This window comes from Passer montanus, unplaced genomic scaffold (genome assembly GCF_014805655.1).
Source record: "Passer montanus isolate IOZ18808 unplaced genomic scaffold, ASM1480565v1 scaffold48, whole genome shotgun sequence".
NCBI lineage: Eukaryota > Metazoa > Chordata > Aves > Passeriformes > Passeridae > Passer > Passer montanus.
This window is the reverse complement of record NW_024369707.1, coordinates 1,541,265-1,551,563: the sequence shown is the minus strand read 5'-3', so window position 1 is coordinate 1,551,563 and position 10,299 is coordinate 1,541,265. Positions and strand designations below refer to the sequence as shown.

The window sequence follows — 10,299 nt, the reverse complement described above, 5'->3', positions numbered from 1 at the left end:
GGGAAGGGATGGAGGAGAGAAGAGAGGCTTTGCTCCACAAACCCTGGGGCAGTGCCCAGAAGCAGCAAGATGGGACTGCAAGGTGTATCGACAGGCAGAGAGTGTGGGGCTACAGTGCAGAGAAAGCTCCCAGCAGTGCTAAAGAAGCAGCAGGGACAGAGCAGCTGGTGGAGAGAGCAGTGGCCCAGCTCCCAGTACGGCAGAGCTGAGCTCAGGATCCTGGCACCCAAGCAGGAGGGGACAGCACCCTCTGCCAGTGAGGTGGGTGTTAGCAAGGTCCCACTTCAGTGGCTGCTCTCACAAGCAGAGGCTCACCTCACGGCAGAAGAAGCAGCTCCGGGCTGGGCTCCGGTGGCAGCAGCGAATTCCCTTCCCCAAGCAGCAGCTCTGACCATCCAGCCCTGCAGCCAAAAGAGACAGACAGACAGAGAGCGCCAGCAGCTGCCCAGCCCTGGCCTTTACCTGCCCAATTCCTGTGGTATCTCTGCCCCTTGGAGAGAAACTCCCAGACAAGAGAAGTGCAACCAGATGACCTCCTCTCCTGAGCTTGGCCACTTCTTGTGTTTTTCTTAAGTACCCAGTCATTAATATTTCCTAGCAACGTATGGGGGGAAAAATAATCTAAGTAAAAAGGAACAAAAGGAAAGAAACCTATCCCCCAACAGGTGCTGGAAGAGAGCACAGAATCCAATGCTCTTCCATCCACTAAAGGCTGTGGCCTGGCTCTGGTTGTTTTTCTGACAAAAACAGAACCAGGAAAGGAAAAGCTTTGAGGCGCTTTTCTCCTGCATCTGGACATCTTGCCAGTACAGTGTGAGAAACTCTCATGCTACACTTGAAAGGGAGCAATGAAAGTGTTGATTCAGCTATCAACATGTCACTCCCTCTCCTCCATTAAAAGCAGAAATACACTTTTCTTTATATGGTCTGCCCACGTAAAATCTAAGCATTCTGCACTATGTAGATTTTCCCAAATTTAGGCTGAGACAGAACGACTCCTTCATCTACAATGCCATTGCTAAAGTGCTATCAGCTGTAGCTTTTATCTGCTTAGCAACCACACATCTTTGCAGCTGAGAAGACAGACATGAATCCTAAATAATACGACAGCATAAATTGAAGACATCCAATGTTAATGTCACCAGGTCACATGGTTTGGTCCACAGCTGGAAGTGCAGAATACAAATTTGAATACAGTCTGTACTATCACTGACTTGTTGCATTCTGTGACTTAGGAAAATCATATAATATTGTTTTCATCCTTTACATGAAAAAATAACTTTAATATTTTCAAAGAAGACTTTTGTTGTAAAAATATGGTCAACCAAATGTTCCTGGAGGGAGACTAAATGGGGGGGAGAAATGCAAATTTGTTGATGTTGTTGACAGTGTACATGCATCTCTGTGGAAATGCATATATCTGAAAAGAACAAAAATTGTCCTTCATTTATAAATATGATTGTCATGTCACTAATCTACTTCCAAACCAAATCCACTCTAAGTGGATTTGGAGAAAGATCATGTCAATTTTATCTCAGAACATACCTAGCATTTTTAGGAAAATAAAGACAAACTAAGTTGGTAACCTGCTTCAATTCTATTGTAGAATGAAAGAGCATAGTATTTTCCAGTACTAATTCTTTAAATGTTTTTTCTATATGCTACACTACTTTTTGGGAAAAAATATTAAAGTATTGTTGCATATAAAAGATAAAAGGTAGTTATAATAGAAAAGGAACTATCTGGGTGAATGCTGCCATATTCATGAAACAGCTCTGAGATATATATATATGTGTGTGTGTAAAGTACATACATGCACAAAGGTGGACAGTGATGTACTCTGTAGTATGTGCTAGCTCAACAATTTTTTTTTGTAAAAACCTGAGTTTATTCAGCAAAATACTGTGCCGAATTCTTCAGTTGTACTAGAGCAATTTCAAGTAAATTTAGTCCCAAACAATGCAGTTACAAGGAGAAAACAAGATGTTTTGTGGGGGGGTTTCATTTGTCTTTATATCAAGAAATTACTGAAGCAAGCTGGATCACAATCACATTTTGGTCACTCATGACTTGATATGAAAAATTTTGAATGCAAGGATGATTGAAGACAAATGAGAACACCTTTCAGAATGGAAATGACTAGACAATCTCAGCTCAACTTTTATCACATGCAAACTAAAAAGGCAGTCAACTCAATGGTAGCTCTGATCTCTGCATGTCTCTACAGAGTCAGTCAGTAACCAGTACTGTGAGCAGCTGTAGAAAGTGAATTTAATTTTGCTTGTGTGTGTGGGTATAAAGAAAATGTAAAGCTGATTTTTTCAGTTCCTGAGCACAAGAAAAAGTTGGCATACATGTTGCCTGTAGATACTGGGGCTAAAACAGTGTGTGAGGTTTTCTTCCTCCAAGCTGTAGTGAGAGATGAAGAGATCCCATATGGGCCATAGTACAAAGAAAGCAGAGTAACAGGAAAAGGAAAAAAAATGCAGTGTATAAGGGTAACAGAGGGAAATAAGATTGAAAGAACAAAACATCAACATTGTTAGTCATGAGGAACAGACAGGAGGGAGGTATTGCCTGCTGACCATGTGTACCAATGCCAGAGTTTAAAAAACACGGCATCTGTGGTATGGGATGGTGTCTCTCTAGATCTCAAAGGCAGCAGCAGATTGTTTTTATAGAAAGAAAAGGTGTCAGCAGAAAGGAAGGAGCATACACACATGGAATCATTTGCTGTAAGAAGCCATTTGAAAAACAACTGAGGAGTTGAGTGGGAGAAACATCTGTGAAACATGCAGCAAGACCACCACTAGTGCTTCAGGGAGGAGGTGGGAACAGAAGGGGATACACAAGCAGTGTTGGACATAGCATCTTGTCAGAGCGACAAGGAAATGTTGTCGGTACTCTCAAGAAGATCCAACATCTTGTGAATCTGGGAGGAAAAATATTTTGTCCTCCTTGTGAGAGAGCCTGGGTATACTTTTTATACTTTTCAAGAAGAAGACAAATCTATATTCATTGACCAAAGTAAATCAAATAGTGCTATCTTTAAGAAGAAATGCACTTTTCAGGGGACATGTTGGCAGTTCTGCTTACCAGGATCAGGACTTTTTTACTTCTTTTCCTGGGCTTGCTTCTTTTGCTAGTAACCCTAAATGTGAAAGTCTTAAGAGACAGCAAATTGCCACCAGTGACAAACAGCAGTTGTATCATTTTGGGGTCAGTGAAAGCAGATATGATATATAACAGCAAGAAGGGAGAAATTCCACACCTTTTAGATGTCTGGCCTTAATTTTGCAGTCCAGATTTTTTTTGGTTGATAGTAGAAAGAAAAGTCTTCATGACATCAAGACCATATCTGAAGTCAGTTCAGCAATTCCTCATGAAGACGCCAGTCTAGATGCAAAATAACCTGCCTGTAACACAAATGAAAAAGAAAACATTGATCAGAGGAAATTTTACTTCTCTGGGTTTGTAACTTTCTTTACACAAAGCCTTTAATGACTTTTCAGCATTGCTGAGGGAATGGTGTGGGAAAGGATTATTTTGTTAGCCAGCTATTACGTAGAATTGTATGGAAAGCCCATGTGCTACCCAAAGGCCTCTCAAGGAGGTCACATAAAAGATGAGTCATAATGTAACTGATTTCTACCAGATCATCCTTCCATTTGCTCACTGCAGAAAAAACAAACTATGGAATGTGAAAGCACTTTGAAGTGACTGATGATCTTGCTGTTTATTAACCACACTGAAGGCAACCTTAGTAAAAAGTAAATGAAGGCAAATGAGTAATAGACACTTGATGGCTCATTCCAACCACTGTAAAGACAAAGCAAGCCTTTTATTCTTCACAAAGAGATATGCTCTTATTCTGTCTCAACAGGTTAATGATAGCTCTCAAGGGAGAATAACATTGAGAAAAAGACTATATACCTTAATTGTCAAGAAAATGCATACACACTTTAATTTAGGATTTTTTTGAAAGAATTAATCTTTATATTAACAATCACAGAATATTCTGAGTGAGAAGGGACCCGTAAGGACCACCTCCTAGCCCTGCACAGCATCAACCCCGAATCACAATATTTGCCTGAGAATATTGTATAATAAAAAATGCTGCCATTTATTTACTTCCTCCAGAGGTTAATAGTTAGGTTTATTCATTAGTTTATTTTTAAGCTAATACATGGGAAAACCACTTCTCCTAGTGAAATAGAAATTTTAAATAACTATCTCAATATAAGGGGGGAAAAAGTTCCAAAGGAAAAGACAGCTTGTTCAGAAAGAAGCACTGTTGGTCTGTAATAAACTCCAGGTCATTTTTCTGCCATCAGTGGTTAGAAAATATTATTTTTAATTAATTACAATTAATTTGCTAGTTTTTAAGAATTTTTGATTGAAGAATCTCTGACTGAAAAAAAAAAATCTTTCCTTAGCACAACCTTTCTAAAATCACTTTTAATTATTTTTATATTATCACAGTTCTTCAAAATCTGACTTTGTCTAAAAAAACCCCAAAGCTAACAAAAAACACAATGCAAAAAAAAAAATCTAATTTCCTGTTATTATGGGGTTTTTTTGTTATTTTTTACTTACTGTTGGCTAATGTAGCATTGGTTACACTTTGTTTCATTGTTTTTATTGTATAGACCATACATTCCATGCATCCTTCCACACACCTAGCTTTGGAAACTGAAAACCCACTGCCCGGGTGCTCAGCCAGCAAGTCCAATTCACAGCGGGTCCTGAGGGTCTTGCAGCATGAGACCATGGCTTGTGACTCACTGAAACCCTGATTTAGGAGAGAGGTTTGTCATCTTGCACATCTAAACCTTAATCCACAAGCCTGGCACTGCTCACTGATCTTGACAGGAGCGGAGCCAGCTTGGCACTTGGCAGATTCAGGACTGCCTCCTGGAGATTAGATGGCTTGGCACAGTCAGAACACAGAGGTCAAACTACGATGTTTGCCAAACGAAAAAGAACCTCTCATTTTCCAACTCTATTGCTGCTCCCTGGATAAGCATTTTTGGCCTTTTGCCTTGGTTTGAAGGCAAGACTTGTTAGGATTTAGCCTGAGGGAGCTGGTTTACTGTTGAAGGTCAAGCTAGATTTTGACTGTTGTGAAGCCCTGATATGGTAAGGTCAGATGCTTTCTCGTTAGGGCTGATCTCTCAAGGCTCTGGGTAACTCCTGGGACGTCATCAGGAATGGAAATTATTGCACACCTTGCTGAAGCCAATTCCTGATGGTTTTTATGTTCCAATTTTGTGAAATACAGACAATTTTGCCTGAGATTGCAACAGAATAGAACATAGTATTTTCATTTCATATAGGATTTCAGAATATGAACATTTGGATTTTTTCCCAGCAGTATACTTTGTCTTGACTACTACTCATTATATGTATATTTAATCATCATGTATATTTTTAAACCAGAAGTACTTAGACTCTGAAAATGTTGAAACCAGATTCATTTTAAGGCATTTCATTCTCAATGAAACAGCAGATTCTCAAGAAACATTATCATTTTTCTAACAAATTTCCCTTGTCATGCATCAGTGGCTGTTTATTGTTTAGTTTTTCTGGAGCTAACATCACTATAGCAAGGATGCTTTTCTGCTCTGAACCTTCTCTCTGCCTTCTGGTTACGCAGTGGCACAACCAGCACTGGACATATTCCCCAGCACCTGACACCCTGCAAAAAAGGCCTCTGTTACCTACCAAGTTTTGTGGGTCTGCACAGAGCCAAGGCTTCAGTAGCAGCACAGGAATCCTCTTTCACAGTTTGCTGGCTCACACAGCTGTGATTTGGGTATTGCTGCTGTGTGATTTAGCTTTCATCCCCTCCTCAAGTCAGGCTGTCAAGGAGAGCATCATTTGAAACACCTCTGAATTCACAGGGCTCACCCTGTGCCAGAGCCTTCCTCCCTCCTTGTGGTGTCTTGTAGGAAAACAGAATTTCTCAGAAACAACCAGCTGTTTTGAAGCAAAGTGTAACAAAAGAAACTTGAGCAATCTCAGCATATGTTTTTATTCCTCACCTGTCTTCTTGCAGTGGTCTGTGCAATAGAGTGAAAGTTTTACCTAACATCACACTCACAATTCCTCCAGACCTCCAATATCACATTTGTCATCCCTACAGTACATATCAGCTGCTCAGTTTTTCATCATTGTGGTAGTGCACTGGAGTTAATAATACGGTTGCTCTTGCAGAAGAAGCATACAGAATCCTTCTTTGCTCAAACATTAGTGCAAGCAGCCTTCTGATTGTGAAGGCAACATTTCTTTTGGAATGGAATCAGACCAAATTGGCTTTTGAGCAGCAGTGAAGACTTTTTGTTTCATTTCTCCAGTTTTGAAACATGTTTTCTAAAGTTTTGATTGAGGATATCTTGACTTCTACACAGTTTTCTCTTTAACAGACTGAGCAGCAAGGAGCTTCTGTCACTACAAAGAAAACATTCCCAATCCCCTGCTCTACTGTCAAACCCACATTAAAAACAGAAGGAGTCAGCAATCTAAGGATGCTGCCTGAAAAGCTCCTAAACAAAGGTTTAGTTCCTGGAGTTTAACATGACAAATTATATGCATAAAGTCTCTCTTAGATGTAATTATGTGATGTCAGAGCAGGAGAATTTTTTCTCTCATATTTTTAAATAATGTCCAGTACTATCAATACCAATACTGAGTAAATTCACTTCTGTAAAAATTTAGTGAATTCAAATGAGTAAATTTTCTTCTGTAAAAATAATGCTTACCGGAAATCATTGTGATTTTTACTGCCTTTGCTCAGTATTACTTTGTAGTCTCATTAAGAATCCTTGAAATTTCAGAATTCATTTATTTTTTTCATTTTACTAAATTTTAAATCTCCTTCAAAACCGCTTCATTATAGCCCATTCTGTCTTTTATATTTGCTAATAGTATCAAACCAGAAAAAAACACCACTCCCATTATTACAAGAATAAAAAACTTTCAAAAAATAGTCTACCCAAAATGTTGTTTTGACAAAATGTAGTAATACCAGGGAAAATACAGGAAAGATTAATATACTTCATTGCATCTTTGAGAAAATGTAATTTATATAGAGAAACGTAGCTACAATAGAAGTAAAATCAGGAAATAAAAGCATAGAAATGATGTCTAAATTACCATATCTGGATAGGGCTTTGCTCTCCTTTAATAGCATGATATAGAACACCAATACAGAAAAAGCAGCCACAACAGTAAAGGAACCAAGGACCTCAGTTATTAAAAAGGGTTAGACACTACTATCTGCCTATATCTTTTAAGGTAAAGATTAAAAGCCAAAGAGGGGCCTCAGAAGGCTGTGAGGCTCATTGGAATCAATGGGAAAATGCAAGCACATCTGAGGGCAGGGCTCGGCCTGAGCAAGGGAACCTCACTGAGAGAAATTGTTCTGCAAAGGCATCAGAAAGGATCAAAGCTCCTGCACTCCTTGAGCTCATGTCAGCCACAGAAAGAGAGCAGAAAGGAAAGCCAAGGATGGTCCAAGAACAAGAGGAACTGAGGTAGAATGTTTTTGCACATACTATCATTGCAGGAATAAATTATGGAGAAGAGGCAAAATACAGTTAATATAATGTCTTGTAAAGGGAGAGAGCAACTTTCGGAGCAAAAAGTTCATTTCCGAATGTAGAGCTGCTAATGCAGAGGATGGAGGAAAAAGGGCAAGGCATCCCATCCTCCTTCTGCCAAAAACAAACAATCCCTCTTCTTGTACCATCAGCATTTAATCAGGTATTAAACATAACTCAAAGCAATTTCTGTGTTTCCTCCAGATCAGGAAGGACATACTCTGCGAGAACTCAGCATTTCACTGTGAAAGACTCAAGCTCCCCAAATTAGATTTAAAGGCGAAGAGACCTTTAAAATGCTGTGGTGGCCGTTCGCGAATCGCGGCGGCTGCGGGACCGATGCAGCCACCGAGACTCTAAGCTGACATCAAAGGGGAAAAAAAATCAGCTGAAATGACAGCAGCAGCTGCAGCATCCGCCTCTAAATTAGGCTGTGTTTCAAAGTCTGGACTCAACTGCTAAGCAGTATAAAGACCCAGGAGGAAGGCTGCCCAAGAAAAAGAGTTAGATTTCTAACCTAACACATCAAAGTAACACATGCTTAGAAGAGCAATAAATGCATATGGCACACATTCACATGCTGCCTAATTGCAGTGGGCTCGTGAAGCCAAGACAAACCTTCAGCTGATTCCTACTTTTAGAGAGGATTTGAGTCCTTTTTGAATGCAGAAATCTGACACAAATTGGTAGCAGATTAGAGTCTGGCATTGTGATAATGCATCCCATAATTTCAAAAGATGGCCATTTTTCATATCATAAGACACCTTCAAAATACTGAGCTCCTTATTAGATAATTTATACATACACCAGATTACAGAATATCCACAACATAATAAACTTAAAAAACCTTTCTCTCAAAATTCAGAAATAGATTAGAAGACCACCAAATTCACAATTAATTTACTTGCATATAAATTTAATTACACAAGTGGGAAGAGTGAGAAATACATTATTAAATTAAAAACATTGCTGAATGCTTTAGCACTAAAAATCCTTGATTTGGGAAAATTATCCATATTTTTCTATGCATTTTTATTTTAGTTTAGTCTGAGGAAACTATTTGCATGGTTGTTGATAATGTACAGATTTATATGATTTATAAGAAAGTAACAGGAAATAAGCCTGAATGTATGGATACTTTGTTATATACACCAAGCATGCTGACTACAAGAAATTGCACATTTTTGTAGTTGTAGCAATATTATTTGATCTCTTTTTGCATTTCCTGCAAGCTAGCAGAGGAAACTCAGTCATTCATTTGATGGGTTTTTTTAATTCCTATGATGTGCAGCACAATGGTGGATTTTCTGAACAAATTCAAACTTAAATCTTCCTCACTTGTCTTTAAGAAACTGTGAATAAATATTTAATATAAACATGAATTACAGACAACATAAAAACCATGAAATATACCTCTCTCTCTACAAACCCCTGAATCTCACTTTTATAGCTTTAAATTTATACACTTTTTAAAGCGTTAAAGTTTCAAGCAAGCCCAATCATCTACATTGCACTCCCTTAACTTGTTCATTAAGAAAAATAAACCCACCAGAAATTATTTGATAACCTTGACACAGTGTCTTTTATGTTTATAGACTTCTACTAGTTTAAATGAACCTGTTTAAGGACATCCACATCAAATACAGTAGTATAGCAGTTATCAAAACAATCAGAGATGGCAAAAAAATTAAAAATCCCTAATGTGCAGTGCTCAAGAGAAAGCAGAAGCATATATCTTGTACTTATAGGATGTGTTATCTCACTTAAGAGTCAAGTGATAAAATATATCTGTAGAAATGATGCATGGTGAAATAAAAATTACTCAGAAGTCAACACTCACACACCCCAAGAAGGGAGAAGAATATAGTGCAAATTAAGGCCAGGTTCTTACTTTAAATTTTCCAGATTTTGTCATTTGTGCAGTTGATGTAACATCATGTGAAGCCATGCTGTAAAATGAAGTAAACTTGAACTGTGTGCAGCTTCTGGCTGTCACGCAGAGGAGCCTAGAGAGGTGGAGTTGGCACCACAGGTTTGTGCACAGGGAGTCTGAAAGCACAGAAACCAACAGAGCCCCTCTTAAATTAACTCATCCTGGCTACTTGAGTGCATTCACCTGTTTCAGCAATTACACCCAACTCAGAAAAAATGTGGTTTGCTACTGCTTAAGCAGAGCAGTTCTTATTCTTTGTTTTGGTTCACTTTGATAATACTTATTGAATGCTACTGTTTAGTGAGCATTTAGGAGGATGGATGTTAAAAATCCAACAACTGTGGCTCTCAGAAAGGATTGGAAACTTGCAGTGCAGACATGTTGAACACTCAGAGAATAACACAAGAGCAAATAGTTATGTGGTTGCCCCAACAGACAACTTGCCTGGTGTGGAAATTACAAAGGAAAAAGTTTTTATCCTGTGGAAAATGGAAGACCATAAAAGGCCAAACTTTGCAAAACCCCTTTTACAAATAAAACACAAAAATGCTGTAGTATGCACTGATAAGGTGAAATATTTCTGAAGATATGCAGTAATGATAAATGCATTATTTGTGTCAGGCTTTTCTAACACAGAATATTGATATTTTGAATGAGAAGATTTTTTATGTCGTTTGGTAGAGTTGTAAAAATGAGCAGTGAACCTGCCTATTTTCCAGCAGCCTGAAGGGTATCCAAATGTAATTGGCATAATTTTCTGAGGAT

At 38.5% G+C, this 10,299-nt stretch overlaps 1 long non-coding RNA gene across 1 annotated transcript; it reads right to left on the bottom strand.

Moving 5' to 3' along the window:
• Positions 1 to 346: 346 nt before the first annotated feature.
• Positions 347 to 9,635, bottom strand: LOC120508614. The gene is made up of 3 exons (XR_005629029.1): positions 9,493 to 9,635; positions 3,272 to 3,416; positions 347 to 401 (listed from the first exon to the last, which is right to left on the bottom strand). It is a non-coding gene; the product is annotated as an uncharacterized LOC120508614 (long non-coding RNA).
• Between the last annotated feature and the right edge of the window lie 664 nt (positions 9,636 to 10,299).